The 27,599-nt window shown below is 44.6% G+C and overlaps 1 protein-coding gene and 1 long non-coding RNA gene across 6 annotated transcripts in view; one reads left to right on the top strand and one right to left on the bottom strand.

Moving 5' to 3' along the window:
- The window catches only part of PDZD2 (PDZ domain containing 2), a 330,694-nt gene that overhangs the window by 137,322 nt on the left and 165,773 nt on the right, over positions 1–27,599 (bottom strand). The window lies entirely within an intron of this gene.
- Positions 1,310–18,390, top strand: LOC109285281 (uncharacterized). 2 transcript variants are annotated; one of them, XR_009461165.1, is made up of 3 exons: positions 1,310–1,483; positions 5,026–5,308; positions 13,849–18,390. It is a non-coding gene; the product is annotated as an uncharacterized LOC109285281 (long non-coding RNA). The 2 variants fall into 2 exon arrangements; XR_002092987.2 differs by lacking the exon at positions 13,849–18,390 and adding an exon at positions 6,521–7,855.

Raw genomic sequence — 27,599 nt, 5'->3', positions numbered from 1 at the left:
TACCATCTATTTATAAGATCCTCTGATGACCTCCCTAACCTCCATATTAACTAGGTAAGTGGACATGAAGTATAAAGTGCATCTGACTGGAGGTGCTGGTGGCAATGTGGTGGGGTTACTCATGGCAGGGTAGCTCCTAAAATACCACAACGTTGCAACCTCCAGAGTACAGCAAGTATAAGATTTCTCAAAACCCTAGCTCCTGCCTCTCGTGGGTACTCCTTAGTTGGAGACAGGCTGAGGGACATCGCCTTGAAAGAAACATGTCCTCACTGAGGTGTTAGGTCAGGGGTGGGCAATTATTTTGGGCGGAGGGCCACTTACCAAGTTTTGGCAAGCTGTCAAGGGCCACATGGGTAGCTACACCCCTTGACAGGTGCCCCGCCCCAGTTGCCATCTTGCGACCTGAAATCCCACCCCCTAACCCCTGACCTTTGCCACTAGAAGTCCCTCCCTTTGCCCCCAGAAGTACTCTTTTCAGCAAGGGGTTTTGCCAGCTCAGAACCAGAAAAATACCAAATTATAGTCTAAAACAAGTGATCTACAACATTCATTAATTTGATTTCAAAAAATATTTTTGTCCTGTGTGGCAGTGCACTGGGTGTGCCTGCCACTTGCAACCAGTGGGTTGCGAGTGGGGTGCGTGAACCCCGGCCCCATTGAAAGGGGGACAGCAACAAGAGGAGCCCAAGAGGGGCCGTACATCGAGCCCGGTAGAAGGCCAGCACAGCAACAGGCCTCGAGGGGGCAGGGTCCTGCGGTGGTCAGCCCGAAGGGGAGAGTACCCTCGACTGGCCCAAGCTGGGGACAGGACCACAAGGGTCAAAAGGGCCGGGGGCCCACCGTGAGGGATGCCCAAGAGCCATGGGCCTGGGGTCCCAACTGGCCTGGAGGTGGGCCAGGGCAAGAGGCCGAAGGTTCCAGGGGAACCACACCAGAGAGGAGAAGGTAGCTTTGGGAGAAGGAATAGCAGGACGGTGAGCCCAGTTAAGAGAGGGTAGCAGTGTGTGGGGCCTAGAAGACCGGAGGCTCGATAAGAAGAGAAGCCCCAAGAGAGGGGGCAGTGATGAGCACAACCAGTGGGTTGCGGGTGGGGAACATAGACCCCGGGTTGTGTGCGGGGTACGGAGACCCCGGCCCCAGTGAGGGGGCGGCCCCAGCGAGAGGGGGCAGCGATGAGAGCAACCAGTGGGTTGCGGGGCCCCAGCGTGAGGGGGCAGTAGGATGAGCGACGAGAAGCCCCATTGAAAGGGGGCGCTGAAGTGGCCCCAGCGAGGGGGCGGTGATGATCTAAGGGGGGAGGTGTGTGGCAGTGCACTGTGTGTGCCTGCCACTTTAAGGGCCTGGAGCTGGCAGCCTCCAGGTGCCTGATTAGGGCAGCCATTTTAGAGGCAAGGGCTGCCTATATAAGCAGGGCAGTCTGGCTGCTGAAGGCCAGGCAGCAACATTGCCTGACCAAAAGGCTGCTGAGACAACCTGGGAGGTAAGGTAGAGCCGCAAGGGGTTGGTAAGGAGGCACCTGGTCCTGGGCATGACCTGAAACTGCACCCTGCTGGGAATCTCAGTGGTGTGGGAGCCCCCAGGAAATGCCAGGCCAGTTATCACCCTGGTGAAAGGTGGGATGGGGTGCCTTAACCTCTAGCTCCCACCACTGGGTGGGTAACCCTGTTTGTGGAGGGGCCCAGAGGGTGGACCCTGAGAGAGTGAATGAATACAGGGCGTGGTGCTGCAGTTGCCCCTGGGAGAAGGGGAGTAGTAGCACGATGAGGCCCAGATAAAGAGTGAGGGGCTAGAGACCCAGCCCGAAAGAGAGAGTACCCTTGACTGGCCTAAGCTGGGGCCAGGACAAAGAGGGGCAAAAGGGCCAGGGGCCCACCATGAGGAAGACCCAAGTGCCGGGGGCCTGGAGTTCCAACTGGCCTGGAGGTGGGCCAGGGCCAGTTAGCCGAAGGTCCCGGGGGGGACCACACCCAAGAGGGGAAAGTAGCTTTGGGGGGCTAGGTAGCCTGGATAATGGTGGAGAGGCCGCCTGATCGAAGAGGATCATAGAGGGGCCCTGTATGGATGATTCTGGGGCCCAGTGTGGGGCCGGTGACTATGTGAACACCATGATGCCATCTGCAAGGCTTGGGCTGCGGTACTGGGGAGGTTAGGAGCCGCAGAGAGCGCCCCCTGGCATAGGGGTATTAGATGGGCAACCTCCTGCTTAACTGACATCAGATTGAATCAATTACCATCAAAGGCGTGGCAGGTGAGATAGACAGGTGGTTGCCCACCAGACAGGGCGGGCCCTGGAGATGCCCCCCGAGGAGGCCCCCTGTCACATCCTGATTTAATTCTGTTTGTGTAGTGTACGCAGAGGTGACTGCACAACAACTTAAAATTGAGTCTTATTCTTGTATATTGGGGGGGATGGATATAGGTTTGTAGGGGTTGTGGGGGTATGTGGGGTCTAGGTAGGTGTGTGGGGGAGGGTGGCTGGGGTTTGTGTATGGCAGTGTAAGGGGAGGTGTAGGTGCATGTGTATGGAGGGGTGTGCATGTGGGACTAACCCTATGAACACACACATGCAGGCACTGCCCATGCCTGTGCAGGGCTCCCTCTGGGTCCTACTGCTCCTAGCTCCTGCCAGCTTTGTCAAAGAGCTAGGGCAAATAAATATTAATTTACTAAATTTTTCAAGGGCTCTGCGGCCCAGATAGAATGACCTGGCAGGCCAGATCCGACCCACAGGCTGTATTTTGCCCACCCATGTTCGGTAGTCAGCAGCAGTTCTTATTGTTGCTCCCTAGCAGAAGCTACAACCACTGAATGTCTGGACTTGGTCTAGCTTTTGGAGTCTGTCTCAATGGCCTAAAGTAGGGATGGAAGGTGTTGGGCAGCCTCTGCTGCTCCATACTCTTGCCTAGGCATACACACTGAAGGTCTTGGTGACTAGACCTCTTACGTGTACACCGTGATCAATGGTTGCCTACTACTGGCCATGAAATGTCTCCCATTTTGGAACTTGCATACGAAGCCTTCAAGCAGGGATGATCTCTCATGTCTGTTCGTACAGCATAGAGCAGAACTAGAAGATTGGAGCCTTTTAGGTACTATCATTAACACAAATGCTTTCTAACAGGAGAAGACAAGGTCACAATTCTAGGAACAGCCCTATTCTACAACAGAGTTCACCAGTTTCACTGTCCTTATGCAAATCAGACTTTCTGCCATGCTCAACCATGGCAATGACAAAGTGATCCAAGAGACCTGGCCAATAACGGGCATTTTCACAACATCAGGTAGAGGTGCACCAATACATTGGTCCCATATCAAATTGGCACTGATGTAAGGAAAATTGACAATAGTGGCAATCAGCTTTTTTGGCTCATGTGGCTGAGAAACGACGCTGATAAAAGCCCCATGCATATGCACAGCTGCAGTGCAGCATGCAGGCAGCCCGGCATGCAGCCCAGCAGCAGGGAGAGCAGTGTCTGGCTCGGTTGTGGGCGAAGGGATGGGGGGAGGGGACAGGTTGAGGCCCCCACAGTAAAAGAGGGAGTGGGGCTGGGGCAACTCAGCCAAGGAAGGGTGGGGCAGAGGGGCAGCTCCTGCCACTACATGCACCCCACAAGGACACTGGGGGCATGGGCCCCCTGGATATGTGCAGGGAAAGGATGGGCTTAGGCCAAAAGATTGTGCATCCCTGAAATAATTCCAGCAAGTCCTATGTCTTAGTTATGCAGGTCTGACTGAATGACACAACTGATTCTTTCTGGCCTTATGGTCTCAGTGGCCTTTTCTACACTAGATTCTCTTTCCACTCTGCTTGCTGCCACTGGTACAGGTAATTGCAACAAGCAGTTAGGACAATCCATCTTGGATCGGCTAATTCATAGTACCTGTATAGACAGACCTTACAAAAGACTAGAAGACTGACAGAGAAACTAAAGCTGCTGTTCTTCAAAAAAGTTTCCCTGAAGTTTTCCCAAAATGTAGTAGGCAAGGATTTATTTGGGCAATTTCTTTTATTGGACCAGTTATGCTGTTGGGATATAGTTAGACAAGCTTTCAAATGCAAGACATTCTTTGTCAGGTCTCTGATTCCTGATTGGAAACCTGACTGAGACCTGACAAAGAATGTCTTGCATTTGAAAGACCTCTAACTATATTATGCATCTAACTATATTATTATAATGCCACATTATCAGCCACATCAGGCCGATTTCCGATTCAAATGATTTTCTTCATATTGGTGCGGATCCGATATCAGACCAATGTATGGGTGCACCTCTAAAAATAGTCTGATGCTCATCAGGATATTTTCCCAGGCAGGCTTGTTCCACTGAATTTGCCTACTAATATGTGTAGTATTTAAGCATGTTCAGTATCTGTTGAACCTATTTCATTGCCTAACAGGGAAAACTAAGAGGGAGGAAAAATCTGCATGTGGAATACTAAACAGACAGTAGGAAACAATGAAATATTGTCTCATGTATAGGCAGGGCGGGGGGAGCCTTTCTGCATCTAGTTATAGAGTTCAGCCAGTTTGGACACATGGAAGGAAATTTTATGAAGTGCCAAAAACGACTTGTCTGAAAAGAATTTTGTAAACAGATTCCACTGTCTGGCATGCATGAGCTGCACCGCATATCCTCAGACACCAATGTCTCCTAAGCAGGTGTACTGCATTTTTATACGGCAGCTCAAAATGCAACTTGACCAAACAGCTACAGAGCAATTTTCTTATTTCCACAACAACATGATTGGCACTGGGCCAGGCCTGGATATACTGGCATCCTCAGCAAAAAGTCTTCCTCTGCCAGATGTTACAGAATCATGGCCTATTCATAGACTATTGCATAAATGTTATGTGCCTTTTTATGATCTCGTTAGTGGCTGGATTCCTGGCCTAAAGGGTCAGAGGCAGACTGCTTTCTACTAGAACTAAAGTTAGAGGGGACTAATTAATGAAAAGCCCCAATACTGAAACAACACGGGTAACAAGTTGTTGGGTTTTGTTTTGTTTTTTTTGTTTTGAAGTTTCACTCGGCTAACGGAAAAGCCCATGGGCTGATCCAAGCAGATTCAAAAGACTTCAGACTGTAAAAAATTAACAACCCTAACCCAGAAGACTGGATCAAGTTAGGGACAAGGACTAACCAGCTTGACCTAACGAGACAGCTCAACTCACTGCAAAAAAGCACAGCCTATGGAACAGAAATGGGGACAAGATTTATTGTTGTGACCAGAGACGGGTCCAAGGAGAGGACCTGAAGTCCTATTCACCTCTCAAGGTCTCCACGTAGAAGATGGGAGACCACTGGTAAGCCAAGCATGACCATAAGGTGTTTGCTGTTTCTAAGGTAGGATTTTTCTACAGTGATGTTCCCAACAGTGCATTGGTATGAGGTCTGGCTGGCCATGGCTAGCTCTGCCACAGATCCCAGAGCAGAACTGCAGGTGTTGAACTGAAGTCAGACCAAGTGAATGGCACAGATCTTTTCCCCATATCCCCAAGACACTGGATTCAAGCCAGAGACATGACATTTGGAGGCCTGAGACCTACATAGGCTGCCCTCCAGAAAACACTTAGTTTGGGAACTGTAACACACACTCATCTTCTTCCACCCTATCTCCTACCTTCCCCAGGTATCATTCCCTTTTCTGGGTGGCCTCTGATTTTGTCACCCTCGTGCCCCCCCCCCCCCCAACCAAATCTTAGGAAATGCTCAGGTAAAACAAACAAACAAACAAACAAAACAAAAACACCAGAAACAAAGCCCCTCCATACTAGTCTTCAACAAAAAGTCCTTGGTCCAAGGATCTCTCAGACCAGGCAGACAGAGACTAAGGTGCCAGATGTTTCTCTTCCCCTACACACAAGTCAGCTCAACTTGCTGCAAGCATGAGCCTGAAATGGAGACTAGGTGAAAGACCCTGTGGCTGAACAGAGGCAACTTAAACATAACAGATTAGACATGGAAAGGATACAATCTGAAATGCGAGCTCAGCACAAACCCAGTGCCTGGCTTGGTTTGCGTCTAAAGCTAGGTTTTAACATTGGCATGTGAAGCACAGTCAGTGCCATGGGCCATCACCTAACATGCTAGTCATTATGTGGAGAGCTCACACCTGTATTTTAACAGTTTTTGATAAATTCTGCAATTTCTTTCGACTGCCTCAGCAAGTTATCTTCAGTGCCTAGGTCTGGGGGAAGAGGGAATCCAGGGTTGTTCTTCATCTATTTGAGTTAAGATGTTATGTCTCTGCAAATTTAAGTGATTTACAGCACCCAGAGGAATTTCACATCCTGCACTGTAGGAATAAACCATTACGATCCTTTCTGACCACTGAGAAGGAAGAGTCGAGAAGCCACATCTGCTAGCACACTTTAAATTCCAATGGAGGGTATCAAGCAGGTCATTCCCAAAGATTCTCTCTTACTCCCAATATTTTTATGTTTACATCTCACTGTAAATCATTCACATTCATTTTTAAAGTTTATTGAAAACATCTGTTTTCCCACAATATACAGAAAAGTTGAACTGCTGTCAGGAATCCTCGCAGAGTCTCAAAGATCAGAGCAGTGCATGCTGTTACTGGCTTTATGACTTATACTGCAATCAAGTCAGATCCAGAAGCCTCAGTCAGGATCCGGATCTCACAGTTCTTGACACCCCACACAGAAGTTATAGCCCTTGAAGAAAAGGTCATCCTCTAAAATGATGAGTTGCCTGCTCAGGGTTTGTCAGATCAGCACTAAAAAAAATCCAGAAAATGTGCCTGCACTGGTACATACACTTGGCTACATGCATCAACACCAACAAGGTGCAGAACACATCACTACAAGTACAGCCAAGCGGGGGCTGTCACTGTAGACCCTCCTCTATAACCAGCCCAGGCTTCCAGGAAAGCCCCAGAGGGTGTCATCATGGCATGTCCCCCACTGCCGCCACCAGCCAGGCGTGCTGTGGTGACACTGGGGCTCTCCTGGAAGCCTAGGGCTGGGCACAGGGGAGGGTCCATGGTGACAGCAGGGGGTTGGAGGCATGTGCTCTGCAGCCAATCAGGGGTGCCCCGGTACTCCATAGAAGGAAGGATCAGGCTGAGGGGCCTGAACCTTCCTTCTACAGAGCACCCGGTCCTGCTGCCCAAAGCAAGCCTTCTGGGCTGCCCAGTGCATCCTGATGGAGCTCAGCACCAGTGGCAGCCAGCAAGACACGCCAAGCAGCCCTGGAGGCTTTTAGGGGCACTTCGTAGAAGGCTCCTCGGCTGCTGCTGGTGCCAAGCTCCAAGGGACCCAATCCTTCCTTCTACAGTGTGGCCCTGTCCCCACTGCCTAGCAGGAGCATCTCTCCCTCAGTGACAGCAGCAGTGCATCCTACAGTGGGAGCTGGAGCAACAATGGAGAGGGCACTTTGAACTGAGTATGTGACCCTGGAAGCAGGGCAAGTGTGGAAAGGGAGGATGGGCTGGTCTGAGGGACCAGCATGGACTTAGTTGTTGTGTGCGTTTCATGCGTTGCAGATACTGTAATGGGTTCGAGTGTCCAGCAAGCCTTTGTATGGGTGCGTGGGACGTGGATGTGTTTTTTTTGTAACGGAAAAGGTTTTACCCTTTTGTGGTGTAATAGGTAGAGTGTAGATATATATAACCGTATATATGTAGAGCCTTTTTTTTTTTTTTTTTTGGTAAAAATACCTCCTCAGTCTCCCCCACTGCCTGCCTACCTCTGTGCTGGCTCAGATCTGTGACAGCCAAGCACATGGCAAGTGCTAAAACATCTCCCTGCAAGGGGAGGTTAGCGGGGGGCAGGGGCGCTGCAAAGGCCCCTGGGATGCCAGTGAACAGTGACCTATCATGAAATCAATAGGGGGGGGATCTAGTTCAATACACTGATTTAACCTAAAACTGATAGCTCATCAATCCTGGCCCATCTTAACCTGGTTTAAAAAATGTAGAACCCAGTCTATATGCCCCAACCTTCTATTCTGTTATGGGTATAGACCAGCTTTTGATCACTTATACTGGTTTGCGTGTAACGTCTGTACGTGGCCAGAAACAACTTATTGCATAGTATGAAGGGGGCAGGGCTTTACTAAGCATGAGTTGCTCTGCAGTAATGTCTGTGCGCATGCTGTGATGTGGAAGCTAAACCCCAGCAGCTTAGCCTTCAGCAAAAGGAAACATATTGGGCATGGCTTAGCTTCTACTTATCACATGATCAGAGCAGACACAGGCAGTTACTGCAAAGCACCTGCTGCATGATAAAGCTCTTTGCTTTTGCATCCTGTGACAAATTATGCACATGTCCAGATCCTCAGACCCACCAATGTAGTCTCTTTACACGTTATTCCCTGCTCCAGTGGTGCCAGTCTCAACACACCATTATCCAGGCCTTTCCCCATCACCCCCCTCACTGCACAGGATAGCTTTTATGCTGTCCATTCCAATCCTCCCTAAAAGCTCACTTCTGCTGGGATAACCACTGATAGCGTATCAACAATTGTGTCAAAAACTAACGTTTCAAAATATGTATTCAAGTCCTTTCCTCTCTTTGGGTCTCTAGTGCTTCCTGTTTATTCTGCATCTGTCTTGTTTGGATTATAAACCCTTCAGAACAAGAAATTCTGTCTCTTGTGCTGCACAAAGCACATTGTTGGCACTACAAGATTAATAGATTTGTAGTTTTAAGACAGGAAGGGGACCATTCTGATCATCTAGTCTGACCTTCTGCATAACACAGGTCATACATGTCATACATAACATTTCAAGTGGTCACTGCATTAAGCCTTTAACAACAATGCCAGGACACTAGCTAGCTACATACACCAACCCTGTTCTAGAGCTTCCTGCAAAAACTTAACTGCATCTTAAAAAGATTCCTGTCCCTGAATTGAAACCCTCCCAGGATTCTCACCTATTAGTATAGGCTTGAATTTTAGAAAGTTTTCCAAAATAACCCACAAATTTTGCTTCAACTTACATATATTGTATATGTTGCATTTAATTGCATACTGTATTTTGTCACTACCCAATTTATATTGGGTTCCAAATACTAGGGAATTAATGCATTTATCCCTTCCAAAGGTAAATTTCATTCAATAAAATAAAAGCAAAATATAAGCCAGACTCAAAGAGCTTGCATTTAAAGAAAGAAAATGCACAATATTTCTCAACTCCATGATTAAACACCCAACACAATTAAGAACTGAGAAAGGGGACAATGAGCCACTTGTATTTGTCAGTATTCAAGGTGTAGCTGTGTAAAATGATACAAGGTGAATTTAACATAAATGAGAGATAAAACAATTCTGAAAGAAAAAAAGAACAAAATTATTTTCAAGCCAAGTCCTAAAAGCATTCCTTAAGGAAATGGACATAAAAGGAATTTTTCACAAAATAAATCTGTTCCTCATCTGTTTAAAATACACTGGCTCATGCTATAAAAGTCAATCAATTAATATCCAAAGGAAAAAAAAACCTGCATCTAAGACACAAATATTTTTATTAAAATCATCTGGCAGAGGCCCACTTCTGCCCTAAAGCCATCACTATCTGTTGCTAGCACAACACAAACCAAAGCAGTTGTTTCCATTTTAAAGATGGGGCAACTACGGCACGGTAAATACAAGCTGCTTGTGCAGGATCACACAAGAAGTCAGTGCAAAAGAACTTTTACACCATCCTGGAGGGCATATTCTAACATGGGGTCATGTCTGTAGGTAACAGTGCAGATTGTGAATATTTATTTCATCCCCACTGACCCTGCACAAAGTTAGAAATACAGCAGTGTAGGGCTGTCAGGGACCCGCTGGGTCATCAAGTCCTTTCTTCTGCTTTTGCAGGCAATCATGTCATATGCCATATTGTTCTCATTATAAATTGACCCTGTATTCCTAGGTTCAATTTTAAGAAAAAAATTTCTGCCAAATATGAATTGATGTTTCTGTCAGGGTCAACCAAAAATTATGGCATGTCAATAGTCCAGTTGTTTGAGGCTAAATTCTAGAGCATAGAAGTCACGTGCAACTTTAATGGTGCTCTTGGAGGAAGAAAAGGCCGACTTGTAATCAGAAAAATATGGTAATTCCTTTCATAAACTGATCAAGCTCGATCACACCCTTACTTAAGATTTTAGCCTCCTATTGGAAAGCTGTTCCAGAACCTCACTCACTAGTGACTAGAAACTTAATTCTTAAATCCAGCCAAAAATGTCTTCATAAACAGTTTATACCCTTGTTCTCTGGACAATATTTCCCTTTAGTTTAAATAGTTCTTCCCCCTCCACTATATTTACCCCCTTTTGTATTTAAAGAGAACTAACATATCCCCTCTGAGCCTCCAATTTTTCTAGACTAAACAAACCAAGCTTTTTGAGTCTTCTCATAAGACTGGAGGATCCAGGGAACAGAGGTCCTACTTGTTCTTCTCTGCACCTGTACCAATGTGAACTCACCTTTCTTGTGTATGACTGTCCAGAACTGCACCCGGTTTTCCATAAAAGGTCTTAACTTTAGTCTGTACAAAGACACTGTTACCCACAGGTTCCAGAAATGCCTTACCCAATATATCCTAGGAATGTTCACGCCTTTTTCATGGCTAAGTTATATTGCCAGCAAAGTTATCCTGTGATCAGCTAGTACATCAAGCTGCTCTTCAGTCATTTCCAACTATGTAATGTAGAAGTTTTTGTGTTATGCCCCAAGTTTGCAATTTGTAATGCTTCATTTTGTACTATTGAATTTTGTCTGATTTCTATTACTCCAGCCCTCAGAGTCAGCCAGTTTCTTTCCTTAGGACATCCTAATCCTCCCCAATGGGTACATCTACAGGTGCAAATGCTCCAGGCGCAAATTACTCTACAGTAAGCCCACCCCAGACAGGCATCTACACATGCAGGGAAGTGGCAGCAGATTTGCTGGTCATGGCAGCAGTATGATCCCACCACCAACAGTCCTGCACTGGCCCTCTGCAGTGGCCAGGGGGAGCTCTAGGCTCTCCCTGGGTGCTATCCCAGGGGCTGCCAGAAGCAGAGCCAGAAGACAGCAGTCTCCTGGCAGGGTCTTGGAAATTGCTCATTGACCCTGGAATCTGCTTGAGATCCACCACCAGAACCCAGGTGGGAGGAGACAATGCCCCCCTGCCCCAGCAGCAGGGAGCTCCCAGCCCCTGCTCTGCAATCACAGGGCCGGGGATGAGAGATTCTACTGCCGAAGCAAAGGGACATTACTTCTTGCCCCCAGGATCCTGGATGAGGATAATCTCCTACCCCTGCTGCTCAGCTGACAGGGAGCACATTTGCTCCTGGTCATTCATCTACATGTGCACTACTGCACAGTAAGTAATCAGGAGTAAATTTACTACTTGTATTAACAGGTAGCAAATTTACTTTCAATTCATAGAAAGTTAGGGTTGGAACGGACCTCAGCAGGTCATCTGGTCCAACGCCCTGCTCAAAGCAGGACCATGCCCAACTAGATCATCCGAGCCAAAGCTTTGTCTAGTCAAGTTCTGAAAACTTCCAAGGATGGAGCTTTCACCACCTCTCTGGGTAACCTGTTCCAGTGTTTTACTACTCTTCTAGTGAGAAAATTCTTCCTAATATCCAACCTAAACTTCCCTTGCTGCAACTTGAGACCATTGTTCCTTGTTCTGTCATCTGCCACCACTGAGAACAGTCTAGTCCCATCCTCTTTCAAACTCCCCTTCAGGTAGTTGAAGGCTGCTATTAAATCCCCACTGAGTCTTCTCTTCTCTAGACTAAGACAGCCCAGTTCCCTCAATCTTTCCTCATAAGTCATGTTCCCAAACCCCCTCAACATTTTTGCTGCCCTCCACTGGACTCTCTCCAATTTGTCCATATCCTTTCTGTAGTGGGGGGTCCAAAACTAGACACAGTACTCCAGATGTGGCCTCACCAGTGCTGAATAGAAGGGAATAATCACTCCCCTTGACCTACTGGCAACACAGTTACCAATGCAGCCCAGCGCAGCCTTCTTGGCAACAAGGGCACACTTGGTTCATATTCCGCTTATCATCCACTGTAACCCCCAGGTCCTTTTCTGCAGAGCTGCTGCCCAGCCAGTCAGCCCCCAACCTGTAATGGTGCATGGCATTGTTCTGTCCTAAATGCAAGGCTTTGCACTTGTCCTTGTTGAACCTCATGAGATTCATTTTTGGCCCATTCCTCCAATATTTCTAGATCACTCTGAATCCTAGCCCTACCCTCCAGTGTATCTACTCCCCCCCCCCCCCCCCCCAGCTTGGTGTCATCTGCAAACTTGCTGAGGGTGCACTCCATCCCTTCTTCTAGACCATTAATGAAGATATTGGACAAAACAAGCCCCAAGACCAACCCCTGGGGCACTCCACTTGATACTGGCTGACAACTACACATTGAGCCATTGATTATTACCCTCTGAGCCCGATGCTCCAGTCAGTTTTCTACCCACCTTACAGTCCGCTCATCCAGCCCGTACTTCCTTAGCTTGCTTATAAGAATGCTGTGGGAGATGGTATGAAAAGTCTTGCTAAAATCAAGGTATATCACATCCACCAGTCTCCCTGCATCCACAGAGCCAGTCACCTCATCGTAGAAGGTAATCAGGTTAGTCAGGCACAACTTGCCCTTGGTAAATCCATGCTGATTGTTCCTAATCACGTTTTTCTCTGCCAAGTGCTTAGAAATGGATTCCTTGAGGATCTGCTCCACAAGTTTTCCAGGGACTAAAGTGAGGTTGACTGGTCTGTAATTTCCTGGATCTTCCTTCTTCCCTTTTTTAAATACAGGCACAAGAGCTATCCTGGGGAACTCCACCATTAACCTTCATCCAGCCTGGTATTTCCCCATGCAGTATTACCTACTACCATCTCTTCTTTTGCAAGTTCATTATCCAACCTTACAATTCTTGTCCTAATCCCCATCTTTTCCTTTCTAATAATTCATTTCCAATGTCGGCTTCATATCAAATGCTTTACTGATGGCCAGAGACATAAGATCTCTGCACTTCCCATGTCTAGGAAGTCAGGCACCTTAGCAAAGCAAGGTATGAGGTTACTCTGGGTGTGTCTACATGTTCATTAATGTGTTGTTGTTACTACGCGTTTAGTACTTGTATAACCAAGTGCTAAATCAATGGACAGTAACTGGCACTAGCTCACAGTTTTTTAGTTATGCTAACCGCACAGTAGCCTAATACTACTGCTCAGTAGCATACTTGCGTAGTTTTTACCCTGCATGCTACTGTGCAGAATTAAGCTACTATGCAGTTAGCGCTTCATGTACAGTTTAATCTTTACTAAATTCACAGAGTCTTTTACTTCCATGTTATTAATACTCTTTCCTTAACATTCAGTTCTAATGCCTTCCAGGCTATTGAGGTCAGACTAACAGGCTTGTAGTGGCTCAGATCACTCCCTGGTTAAATCCTACCTTTGCTGTACTCCACTTTGTGGGACCATCTTCTCCTTGTTAGATTTGTTACAAATACTTGCTTCCAAAACTGCCTGCAAAATCTCTCAGGATTCTGAGATAGAGACTGGACAGTCCGGCAGCCTGGGTGCATTAAGCTTCTTTGAGTTTTCCTTCCATCTCAGCTGTCATTTTCCAGTCCCATACCTTATTCACATCAGCCAATCTGCCTCAGCCCCCAAGTTCAATATCCTCCTCCTGATTGAAAACTAATGCAAAGCATTTAATTAGCCTTTAGAAGGAGACATATTTACTTATTATTAAAGGGACATTGTTAGGTCCATTGAAACTGAAGATACAGCCATAAAAATCCATATAAATGCTTTCTATGCTTTCTTATTAAATTACCATGACAACAGTTCTTATTTGGTTCTCACCCATTCTCCCAGGGCATTTACGACCCAAGCAGCACCATCCCACTACAGTGAGCACTAGAAAGAAAAACCTGCAAGACATTTGTCCAATCCGACTGCGATGCAGAAAGTAAACAAACAATGCCAACAGTGAAAAGCACCTATGTTTTGTTTTGTCTTGTTTTCTAAAAATGTTTCTTGCAGTTTTAAAGCTCTCAGGTGCATGGTAATCACTTGAAAATTCTCAGCGAGTCAGATACCAAAAGTTTCTACAGACTATTGACTGTATTTACACATGCCATCTGGCACTTGTAAACAGGACTTTATTTGTGCAGTTACTTTTTCACACACATTTTAAAAGCCTTTAAAAATTGGCTCTTGTTAATAATATACTGCATTTAAGATAACAGCTCTGATTCCAACCTGCCTCACAAGCTCAGTTATTAAGCTATTTTTCACGTTTTGTACAATCCCTGCTATACTTACAGTCATTGCTGTGCACTTATATTGCACCTCTCCTAATGTGGTTAAACAGAACTACCTTGACAGAAGACAGCCATGAAGGTTTTCTGACAATGTAAATTACTAAGCAACTGAAGCATCTGTTCAGTATCCATTAGTTGTGTTACTCAGGGAGGGTGGGAAAAGGAATTATGATGGAGGACACACAGACCTAGCCACAGTGATAATCTCTAGCTTCATACGATGGCTATGTCTGCACTGCAACTGGGGTATGCAACTGCAGCCTGTACGGTCTTACCTGAGGTAGCCTTAACCTAACCAGCTGGGGTACAAAATTCATGAAAATAGTGGCACGGACTTCAGCACAGGCTAGCTATCCCATACCCCTGCGATGATTAAAGCTAGCTCCTGCATACCTCAGTACACTGCCATCCTAGGCTGAGCAAAAGAGTTAAATCACAGACCCAAGGAAGTCAATGGAAAAACTCCCACTGAATCCCACTGGATTAGAATTGGCCCTATCAGGGGTGGGGGCCTCATTTACAGTCATGCTGCGATTACTATGAAGAACTGCACAATTGTTCTTCAAGAACAATAGGGAATTGTGTAAGAAAACCACCAAATCAAGGGAATACAATTCTGCAGCAGATCTCAGAAGCTATGCAGTAGCCTGGAAAAAGGCCAGTAGCTTCACTAGTCAGGAATGTCCACATCATAACTGGCAATAATTTGACCTCTGGCTGGCAGGCCAAGCATAGAAGCTGAGAATGACAGTCTTGGCCCTGTTGATATTCTCACTGAATCAACTTTATACTGTTCTCAAGGCCAGAGTTTCTTTCAGTTATATGGATAACAGCTCCTGCCGATTCAAACTGCACCTGTAGACATGAGAGCAGAATTTGAACCCAAGCCTTCAGTTTCCAAGATGTCAACACACGCTGCTCCATGAGAACTCAACTCCCTTGCACTGTTCTCCAAGCCATACCACAGCTACAAACAGGTGAGGAAGGATTCCCTGCTTTTAATTCTTCTTGATTTACCTGCCGGTACAAAGTTAGTTTTTATGAGGACTTCTTGAAGAGACAATTGATGCACACTAGCAACAAAAGGCTAAAGGAGAAGCAGATTTTAGTGGTGATACCATAGAGCAGCCGTTTAAAATGAAGAAAATTAATGCTTTTATCATTTTTTTTCAAAAAGCGCATCTTAAAAAAAAAAAAAAGTTTCCTCATTTTCTTTAGTGCATAAAAGAAATTCAGCTAAGATAAGGGGAATGTGTTTCATGCTGGTAAACACTTGCAAACAGAGCTCAGCACTACAGAATCCTTGCACGTACTTCTACTTAATGAAGGGGCTTTCCAGGATCAAGCAAGTCTGGTCCCATTAATAACTCAGAACAATTATAAAGAAAATACAACTGTCACCACCCCCACTCTACCTCTATGAACTAAATTTGAGGAGATTAAAACTGTATGTTAAATCAATTCCCCAAAATGAATCGACCCCAAAAGGTCGAAACAGAAATCATCCGAGAGCCATAGTAACTGATCTGAAAGACGCAAGGCCATCTCTCCAGGCCCGGTTACTAAATCATACATCTGAACGTTGGCCACCAGCACTCCTGCAGCTTCCATTTGCTGCCCTGGAATCTACAACGAATGTGCGCTAGCTCAGAGCTGCTCCTCCAGGGAGCAATTACCATTTTATACATCAGTGTTCAGTTACAGGGCTGTGAGTGTCCTACAGCCAATCATAATATAGGTTCTGCACATCAGAGCTTGAGGTCTGAAAATAAGAAATTTGGCAAAAGTTATTATAACAAAAGAAAGATTCCTTGCTAGTATGATTGTGAACATGCTTAGCTTCCATTCACAAATACTGCCATTTTGGCAGTGATTAATCACAGCACTTTGGATATTTAAGAAGTCATTGTAGCGGTTAATTGCTCCGTGGAAATATGGTATGAAGTGTCACTTTACTTTGAAAATAATGACATATAATAGGCCAAATTCTATTCTTACTGGCATCCATGCTGCTTATCTGTACTCACTGGAGCAGCCCTGTAGAAAGGCCTTTGGAGATTAACTCTACTGCCTAAAGCCTCATCTGATATAAAGTGGTTTAGGTCCATTTAATCCAGCTGGAGATCTGGCCTTAAGGTTTGATAAGCAAGTACTGCAACATCTCTTTGGCTGCAGGCCATTTCCATAGGACAGAATTTTGGCCCCACATCCTGTAAATTCATTGAACAAAGATTTGGCATCAACAAGTCACATTTCAGTGTACTTCTAATGAGATTAAGATCTGAAGCAACACACACAATAAATCGTAGCTAGATAAGACAAATGCAATATTTCCGTTGCTCAGTTTTCTTTATAGCATATTCCCTGTGCATGGCAGGGAGACAACTAACCTTCCCAGAGAACAGTCTAAACAATACCAACATTTGATTCATGACATGGTAAACATCTGCGCCCCAAGCAATGACTCAGTCAGGGCCAGCACTGTACAATCAAGGCAGCACACCCTCTCCTCTGCAAGAACATCTGCATCCCTGCGGTAATCAAAGGACCAGAAAAATGAAGAATGTCACAATGAGAAAAACTAGGGGGAAAGTCAAGCACATTTTTAAATGTATGATGATTTAATTCAGCTGTTTTCAAAACTGTGATACATGTGCTGCAAAGTGATGCTATGCGAGCCATAACCATGCAGTACAGGGTTTGTTTGGAAGTGCTGTATCAGAATAAGAGTCCATTCAAACGCCACTGATGAACCTTCTCAAGTTAATATGACACCCACTTGAAACTACAGTTTATCAGGCCTTCAAGTCTGAAAGCATTAAACAGAAAATAAAGACAAGGCGCCTTGGTTTGCAGGCTACAGGACTGAGCTCCATAAACAAGGGGCAGGGGGAAGAATTTTCCATGTTAGCAGGTTTGAGTGACCAGATGAAATTCACAGCTCTTTCCACAAGAGCAGGTATTAATGATTCCTGCATAAATCAGCCCACAGTGTCTCAAGTTGGCCATTTTAAGAAACACTCCAAACAATGACCCCCACTTTTCTCTAAGTGCAGAATTTTCTTACTACAGATACTAATTTTCTTCACCAAAAACAGCCTCAGGAAAAAACAAACAAAACAAACTATTCTGTTTCTTCAACAGATTCTACTATATGCCTCAAACAGATCCTCCAAAACTCATTAAGCACTGAGGCCACTGACCCACATTACATTTAAGATGGGATTATCAGGTTAATTGCACCTTAAATAGTAACATGTGCAAGTTAATTTAAGGTGTAATAATAGAGGAAATGAAACACAAAGTTAATCCACATATGTGAGAACTTTGTGTCTTATTGGTATCACACCTTAAAATAAGCACGTGCCCCAGGACCTGTCAAAACCGTGAGTGTTATCTAGTTGGACAGCACACATGGTTTTATAGGTCCAGGTACAGGAGAACTCGGGGATTGGGCTATGATTGGCTAGGGTCCCCATGCGTGGGGATGAGTAAACACCCTGTGTGCCACCCACCTGGGTGGCACATGGGGTTTATACTGCTCCCAGTGTGTGAGAAGCCCAGCACAGGGCTGCTTCCCATGCACTGGGAGCTATAAAACCACATGTGCCACCCAGCTGAACAGCACATGGGTTTTTACTCATCCCCAGAGCTCAGGGGTCCAGGATCAGGCTGTAACAGACCACTCCTAGGGTCCCTGTGCTCCTAGTTCGGGTTTTGACAATCAGTGATTGTTGGCTGGTTTAGTTCCTGGCCCCAAAAGACAATCAGCTGATCATTGGCACCCTAGTTTCATCAGCAGGAGCCCGGGATCATGAGCAATCTGCTACCCTGCACCAGCAAGTAAGACATGATTGGGATCTCATCTCCAATCCCAAAATTGCACATCCCGCAAAGAATATGTGGCATGGCAGGAGAGATCTAACAGTTGCACTATCAGGCCCTAAAGTGAACGTCTTCTCAGGGGCCTCAAAGACTGATGCACAATGGCTGAACACAGCTTCTCTTCTATCCACAGGGTGAACCCCTGTTGACTTCAGTAAGATTCTGTGTGTACAACTTAAGAGCCTAAGCCCAAAGTCATTTTTAATAAAAGAAAATCAAATCATTTAAGCAGTTCTTCCTCCCAGCAGGAATAATAGAATAATTCCTTAAAACCAGATACAGACACTACACTTTTACCATACAAGTGATTGGAAACTGGCCTATACCCATAACAGAACAGAAATTTAGTGCACAAAACTCACCTATACCCATAACAGAACAGAAGTTCAGCACACAGACTGGTTTAAAAGGGGTGGAACTCGGTCTAAGAGTCCACCTCCCTCCCTCCCCCACACCAAAGGCAAACGCGTGTTCTGTTCACTACTGATCTAAACTACGCTGCTTACAGAAAACTGCGTAAGATTGATTCCACCTTGGGCTTTTTGAATGGCTGCACCTAGCCTAAGTGTTCCCATTAAGGAAACAAAAGCAAACAATGGCAAAGTCTCATACTTAGGAATTTTCACAAACTGTTCTAATCTAGTCTTTCCTCATCTCAGCTCAATGTGTGCAAAGATGAAGTGTATCTTAAATCTGGGTTTCACGTGCGACAGCAACTGGGAATGATTCACCTATTAATTGTATGAGCTAAAATTCTGAGAGACCGTTAAATATTTATGAACCAAGAAGCTGAGAAATACTCTGGACCCAAGCCTCAAGGCCAGCCTGCACTGAACACACACGTTCATAGTGTGTGTGTGTGTGTGTTCGTGCATGTGCACATCCACATGCACACATGGAGCTTGAAACTTACAAAATACTCTGGATATGCAAACTGCCTGTAAATAATGTAGATTATTAGCTGGCCTAGGCATATACAATATACCCTTAAAAAAAAAAAAAAAAAAAAATCAGCTGCATTTTGTGGCCTACTTGACATACTTCTTATTTGTAGAAATGCATTATCATATTAAGCTGCATCATGAGCTTAGATAGGGCCAAACCAAACTCATTACAGACAACAGCAAGCCTTTTCTCAATTTTAATGAGCTGGATTGGGCCTATAGAGAATATTTGTTCTGTATTTTTGGCACAGGGGGGGAAAAGCTTTTTAAAAAATCATTTCTGCTGGAGGATACACTCTGATAAGAGAATCCAGGCAATAACAATGCTATTTCAGTAATGCCTGCAATGCTTGCAACTGACAGGATTGATATTTTTCAGCTCTACGGTCATTTTTACAGCTGATAAGAGTATAAATGAGAAATGCCACCCCCTATTTACTTCAAAAGTTGCTGATGTTGGTTTATAAGTCCTAAATCATAAGAGACTTACTGTGGAAGCCTCCCCAAAGTCTGGAGAACAGAGAACCCCTGCAAAAAAGCCTTACAAATTATGACAGCAGTGGAAGGTCAGAATGTAAAATCATCCTTCACCTGCTAACAAAAAAACAAAAACAAATAAAAAACATTTTGAATCATTGTCCTATAAGGACAAGTTACCCAAGGTTTTTTTTACCAACATCTTGCCTATACATATTACTTGCCTGTGCCTGGCTTACTGAACAATCCAGATGGCTTTTTACTAGTGCCCTGTCTAGTCATTATTTTACCACTTCCCAGATCCAAACCAAGATCCACCCACCCAAGATGCCAGAGCAGGCACTCCAGACATTTTGTGCAGAGCTTCCAGTTATGGTAGCAAAGGAAACAGCTAAAAGGTGGTATTGGAAAAAGAGCCATCTTTTTAAGTGATTAAATAGTATAAGGCAAGTCCACAGTGATGTCCACAGGTGGGATTTGATCCATGATAGATATAAGGTAGAAAACCACCGTAAAGCTTTTCCAGATTAAAAAATGCTGCAGAGGAGAAGACTTTTGCGCCAATAAAGTTAAAGTTGTGGTGCCTGAAAGTATGTGAATATGTAAAATAAGCTGAGGGCATAAGGAAAGTAGCAATTCCATGAGATGTGGAAAGTTTTGCATAACATGTACCCTGAAGAAACTGACAGAAGTGACAATTTTCACCTGATTTGGCCCCTAAAAGCACTCTACAGCTATGTCCAAATACAAGTGTATGGCTGCAGAGCACGTTAAATGGCCCTGATCCCATGACAAGCTGAATCCTCATTACATGAGGGTTCAGATGAAGGTGCTCCAAAGTGTAGCGCCTTCATTAAACTTGTGTCTGTGCACCTCAGGCAGGAGCAAGGCCCAGATGATGAAGCCTAGCTCTGCTCCCAGTGCTGTTTTCAGAATGGAAGGAGGGGGAAGGGAGCAGAGGGAGTTTGTTCTGGGGTTTCCCCAGCCAGTGCTGGAGGGTGGGGCGGGTGGACTGGAGCACTCCCCTCCCTCCCCCCAAGGTAGGGGGCTGCAATCCACCCCCCCATCACTCCAGTACAGGCTGGGGAAACCCCAAAATGGGCCTCTATGCCCTACCTTCTAACCCTCCAATCCTGAAACAGCACCAGGGGCTGGGGAGTGGTGGGGTTGGTGTGAAGCTAGGGGAAGGAGGCAGCAGAGACGCTTTATAGCTCAACTGGACTTGATTCCCCCACCTTCCCAACCCAACAGCTAACATCTGTTGGGTCGAAAGGATCAGTCTAACTCAAGGCGCTAGACTCATCGGTCCAACTCATAGTCGGAGAGCTGTACTTCCGTCTACGCCTACAGTGCTCTTGAGAATTGTGGTGACATGGCAACTGCTGAAGGCTTCAAGGAACAACCACTGCTATCAGGAAGCAATTCATTACCCTGATTCACCCTTATTTCTCAAGCACCACTCAATGAAATGAATAGTGCAAAGAGGTTCAAAAGAGAGAATTTGTCATCTCACTATTTCAAATGTATACATTGTGCACAATTTTGAAATGAAAAGGGACTTGAGGTTATGAAGGAAGTCTGAAGGTTAAAACTGATGCCAGTCACTACAAATCTGGTGATTGATGTTTTCCATAAAACATTTTGAGCCACTGCTTCATGGAGGTAGTGAAATAAGTCTGAGAATAATGGAAAGCAAAAGTGCACATCACGTTAAAGGCAGTATTGGTTAGACAACACCTGGAACTCTGTACTATAAAAGCACACTGCTCAGATATTTATATTATTACAGATGTCATTCCAGATGTTGTACTGAAGAGGCAAAAACATCTATGCCATTGACATGGTCCTTATAGCAGATGCTGGAAGACAAAGATAGAATATGCTCTGCTTGATGCATGATGCTGAGTTCCTATGAATGCTATATAGGCAGGCTGAAAGCTGTCTGTATCCCCAGAGCACATCTCTGATAAAACCAGAGCTTGATTACTATTCTTAATTTATGGTTTAGGGAACACAAAACAACAAGCAGCAAATTTTGGGTTCCAACTATTTCCTTCAAGGGTCTTTCCCAGTAAACTTGTCACAGAAGCTCTTCATATATCTACAACAGCTGGTTCTGCATGACTCCCAACTTTAAATACTAAAACAAGAACAACCCTAAGTAAACAGTGATATGTATACTTCGGAGAATCTCTGTAGCATTGGAAAAAAAACATGAAAAACCTGCACCAAGTCCTACAGTGTTCACACAAGAACAAGGGAAGGAAAGCTATTAGCAAAAGGCCTATCCATGAAAGGCAATTTGATTCTGTTTAATTTCACTGCTGCCCATTAACTAAGTCTGCTCAGATTCACGCTGCTACTGCTCAAGGAACCCTATAACCAGCAACAGCAGGGAGAAGTAAAACAGTCTCTCTACAGAAATATATCACTTCATTCCTCAGCTTTTGGAAGGTTTTCTTCACAAGCATAAGAAATCAGAATGCAAGTTTAGAAGCTGTGTAACAAAAACCTAAATTGAGCAGAAAACAATGTTACAATCCAAACCTCTTTTCTTGGTAATGCTTTTCTTTAAATCAGGTACAGATGAGGAGCTTTTTCCAAGCGATGGCATCACATAGTTGAAGTTACTCATATATAATGGCTTTTAAACCCCTGCGAATTAAAAAAATCAATTCCACCAATTATTCTTAAAACTATCAGCATATGCCCTGCATTCCCTGGATGCTGTCTTAGAGTTCACACAGAATGCAAGCAGCCACCTTGAGCTCAATTTATATTTGTTTCTTTAAAGGTCAGCTAGGCTTGTGGGTGACTATGTAAAACTTTTCCCTTCATTAGCATCCTCTCAGGCCACTGCTGCACTTTGCAAAATGTGATTCCTTTAATTTTTCAGTGTGACCAAAGAAACTGAATTTGCAGCCATGAAGCAGATCCCAGTTCAGCTTTTGGAGTTAACAGCTGTTTCCAAAAAGCAGCTTGAGCACCATAACTAAGTGGCGGTTTCTTTAGAAGTTCTTCCCCTGGAGGATAACTTCAGAAATACCTTGGCTGCTCAAAACTTTTGCTTTAAAAGCTGGATTGGAAAGCATTTCATGGCTTTTAAGTAAAAGTAATGGTTTAAAAGGACTGCAGCAACTGGACTTGAGAAGACATTAGAGACATTATTGGCCACTGCACCTACATGTTAAATATGGGATAAGAACATTTTACTACCATTTTGTCATGTATCCCTATTTCTTTGTACTGATCGTTTCATAACGTAGATGGATAATTCTGGTGTGTTTTGAGGTCCCAGCTATGCAATCCCAGGATTTGGCTCTGGAGCTGGCAGCAGCAACTCATATGCCTCTTGGTAAAGTAAAATATGAGTATGAACCAGAAGCATCCAAGACGAGAGGAACAAGTTCTATTTTTTACTGGTAATATTCAAAATCCCCCCACTAGAAACACACGTATAGTCATGCATTAGGAAAGCAAAGCACTAAACAAACATTCCTACATAACACATGCAAAATTTAAAGCAAATGCATACGTGTGTGCAAAACGGATGGGGGTGTGTATGAGGATGAAAGCCTGGACCAGGAATCCTATCAAAATCGTAAAACAAAGCAAACAAACATCTCATTTCTGGACAAGGAAACCTTTTATTGATAAAAGTTCTACGTATGGGCTGTGCTCCATCATTACGCTTTGCCATTTTCTGTAGTAGAAAAAAATGGTTTGAAAAACAAAGTGCTCAGTCTGTAACTCCACCACTATTTTTAATGATATGCCAGGGCAGAATGGTTTTATGGCAGTTGAAAAGAAAACAGAGGCAATGTCTCAGGTCACTGTCAGACATCAGCACAAATCAGCAATCAGTTCACTCAGCTCAGATTGGTGAGGGGTGAGCATTAAGCCCAAACACATGGGTCTCAGGCAAGAGGAGATATTCCCTTTCCAGTCTAAAAGCCTTTGGGCTCCTGAAGACACTGAACTTAACCTTCAGCCACCAACAAGAGCTGCCTGGCACCTCAGCACAGTTGCCTTACGAATGATTCAGCTATGAACTGTAGCATTTTTTACCATTTTTTTTTAAACCACCATGATGTCTTCTGCTGCATTTCCAAAGATCTGAAAGCGTGAATGTAAAAGAAGCCTCTGGGACTAGGTGCAACACTGAAGTCTCTCCAGTCTCCAGGAGTGCACCCTCCCACAGGCATCCTCCCATTCTTAGACTAGGTCATGGGCTACAGCCACCTGCTTATCTTCAGCACCTGTGTGCAGCACCTGCTGTCCTTCCCTTTAGAAGCTTTTGACCAGCACTGAGAACACTAACTAGACAGGCATCTTTAAATCCAAGTTTTACTTATAACTTAGCAGTAGAAACATAGAATGGCATAAGAGAAAACAGCATTAAAAAACATATGGTCTATACACAGGTCTACCTTGCTTTGAGACTTGCCACCTTTTCACAGAGACCTTAATTATGGCCTCTCCCCCAAGCAACTGCCCCTTTGCTTAGAAAGGAGATGAGAAGCCGTCTTTTAGGGCCAGTTGTCTGTGCTGCCCAAAACCGATCTAGTGCGCTCAGCAGGGTTTTGGAAGTAGGCCTCCAAAGCCAATGGCATTTGTGTTGTCCCACAAATGTTGGCAGACCAATGGCTCTCTGAAGTCATTATATCTCTTACATATGGAAAAATTTATCTCGATTTAACCCCATTACAGTACATAGAACACCAGCCCCTTGTCCTGCACACCTTCCTCCCCTACAAAATCTTATCTTAAATCATTTGATCTAAGAGGAGATTCCTTTTCCCAATTCCTCATCAGCTAATAAGATCAGGAAAGGAACAGGCAAAAGTAATTTATAAATAACTGCCACTTAGAGGGGAAAAAAAATAATCAAACAAATCCACCCTGTCTCTAAACTGATGACTAGAACAGATCAGCTCAGTTAATCACACTTATCTCTAGGTCACCGGTCAAGACCAATGAAACCAGGAAGTCTTTTCAATAAATATTTTTACTGAACATTTATGAAAGAGTCTGGGAAAGAGTAAGAGTAAATAACTTCACCCAGTCAGATTAAATTTCTGTAGGAGCCAAGAAGTCACCCACGATTATGCCATGTGCTGGAAATTGTGTTCTTAGAGTCTGTGGTTCATTCATTTAAAAAAAATAAAATCAAATAAAGCTATGCAAGGTCCATATTCATAGATTCACAAAAGGTTAGGGCTGGAAGGGACCTTGTGAGATCATCGGGTCCTGTCCCACTCCCTGCTCTGGGCAGGAAAGATGGCTGGGGTTAAATAATTAGTAATAGTAGTAGTATTCAAACTTGTGTCCTAGTCACCCTTCTCCCCCAGTCCAGATGGGGGGGGGGGGGAAAAATATGACAACAGCAGAGAAGACGCCATGTTTTATGTTTGTACAGCATCTAGCCCTGGGGCCCATATCCCAGTTGGGGGTCTCTCGACACTACAATAGCAGAAACAAGCTTGAAAGGTTGGGGGGTTTTCCCCATTCCATTATAATGGGATTCCTACATGCAAGTACATCACCAGTATTAGCCATACCAAGTCAACCTGAAACAACTGCTTCCCACACCACCCAGGCACAGTTGTTGGGGGACAAGTTCTCCTTGTGCTATGGCAGTACTTATATAGCAACTGCACAGCCAGTTTTTCCCCACAAGGAAGGGCAATCAGCTCACACCTGCAAGTTACTGGATATCCAATTTCACCAGGAATTGAGGGCTCTAACCAAGATTTTGCTGAACCAGTCCCAGAGACGAAAATCCGACCCATTTTTAAAAGATTATAATCTAGAAACATCCTCTGGAGTCTCAGTCTCTGTCTAGCAGAGATCACACATGCCCTAAGCAGGAATTAAAATATCATTGTTAACAACTTTCATGTCAAATCCCTTCCCTTGGCTTTTGCAGCTGTGGCACCACAGGCTACAGTCTCATCAGATCCAACAGTTAAGTAGAAAATGTTATCCACATTTGAATGCGACAATGCCGTTGTTAATCCAAATTCTTACAAAGGCAATACTGGCAAATCACCGGATGGTGCTCTTGAATCACAGTCCCACCAAAGTAGTTTTAGAAATACCATCTCTTTGTCCAAATGCAAAAACACAGGCCCTATCCTTTGGTAAATCATTAATATTCCAAGGCACTCTTTGTAAGTTTAGGAGTATTTTCCCTGTAGTCCTGGCTGAGCTCCAGCTCAGGTAATTGCATCTTGGCCTACAGTACCTAAAATCCCCTTGTAGTTTTAAATGAATAAATTATTCTCCATTTCCTGCCTTGAACTCTTTGAAGGCTTTAGCCTAACAAAACACACACTGCATACAACTCCAGAGGTGGCTGCATTCCAGTGGTGAGCAAAGTTTTCCATAACAACTTCAACTCGAGTTGGGGGTTATAGAATCTCACCCCACAAGTTTGGAAAGAGGCAAGTGCTGAGTGATGAACTCCACAGGGAGCCATATTCAGTTCTTCTTAACCAGAAGGAAACTTGTCATGAAGCAAGGTCTTTAGGAAAGTGAGGGTAGAACAAGAGAGAAACAAGGAGATTCTGGAAGACCACACCAACCCCTTGGAAAAGAAGCTAAACGTTTTGCACTTTAATTGATTGAACACTCAGCAATCATAAAAGCACTGATCATCCCAGTCAGCCGACATATTCATTAGACAGGGGCTATGTAAAGCTCTCCATGCACACAGATCCACTAACACAGAGCATTACACCTGAACTCCTCCCGTAGCACACTCCCGATGGGTCTGGATGGCTGATGCTGCACAAGCAAGAGAATACAGCTCGATTTTCCTGCTCATGAAGGTTTGCAGGGCTGGCAGCTAGAAAACTCTTCACTTGCCAAATGAGCAACTCTGCTGTGGAAATCAATGAGGGGCAAAACATCCAGTGTGTACAGGCTCTGTAATAGGGATTTATAGTTGTGAGCATTTCTCTGGCTGGTACATGAGCCAGAAAAGAATTCAGCTCAATCTTCCAGGACTAAGTGGTGGTTTTAACAGGTGCAAAACACAGTAAAAAGCATTTTTTTCCCTCAATGAAAATTACTCAGAACACACACAAAGCAGATCTACTGAGAAGAAGTGTCCTTTTTATTTATTTATTTTATATAGTCACTTTCAGAGATTTACCACACTTTAGGGGCCTCACATAAGATCAAACTGCGAGTCAAAGAGGAATTCCTAGTGCTGGCCATGAGACTACGCTACCTCCTTTAGCTGTTACTCCAAGCCCAGGTAATTTGTTAATGTTATAATTCCTTTGCCAGTGCAACACTTAAACGGGATCCACGCATGTATGGCTGTTTGGAAACCATTAGCCCAGAAGTGGCCAACTATAGCTGCCAGGCAGTTTAAATGTAGCTTCTGAAGAAATTCATTAAGTGACAAATTATGATCTGCCCCAGGTCACTGTGCGCAGACCGTCAGCTCTGGGGCATGTGTCCCTTGAAAGCTTTGTGTCCAGTGACTCTTTGCCACTGTCAAGGATTTCATTTGTAGCTAGGACTAGGCAGCCGGGAGACACTGCATTAGATTATTCAGAGAGCAGGTGTTGGCACAGGCAATAGCCGATCAGGGTGTTTTCCCATTTTACACAGCAGCACATAGGTAGGGTATGGTGGCAGAGTCACTCGGGCATCTTGCCCTGGCCACCATAGGAGTTCAAGCCCTGCTCTGGATTTGTGCCAAATGCTGCTCACATTTGATCCAGCTGTCAGCATGCATCAGGTCACTCATGCTGGAGTGTCAAAGGGATGGGTGCAACGTTAGACACATCCCTCCTTTGTGGTTACAGAAACCGACATGACCCAGGACCCCGACGACTGCTAGGCATGGGAGGACTTTTGGTATATATGGAGGTATTTTTCCCTACACAGGTCCAACCCAGGGTCATATAAAATCCTTACCACCTCCAGAAGATTACGAGTAATATATTCACTTCCAAATGCGTTTCATTTGAAATGATCG

The sequence above is a fragment of the Alligator mississippiensis genome, chromosome 3, assembly GCF_030867095.1.
Source record: "Alligator mississippiensis isolate rAllMis1 chromosome 3, rAllMis1, whole genome shotgun sequence".
Taxonomy (NCBI): domain Eukaryota; kingdom Metazoa; phylum Chordata; order Crocodylia; family Alligatoridae; genus Alligator; species Alligator mississippiensis.
Note: the sequence above shows the minus strand (reverse complement) of the source record. Positions and strands in the feature narration are given on the sequence as shown.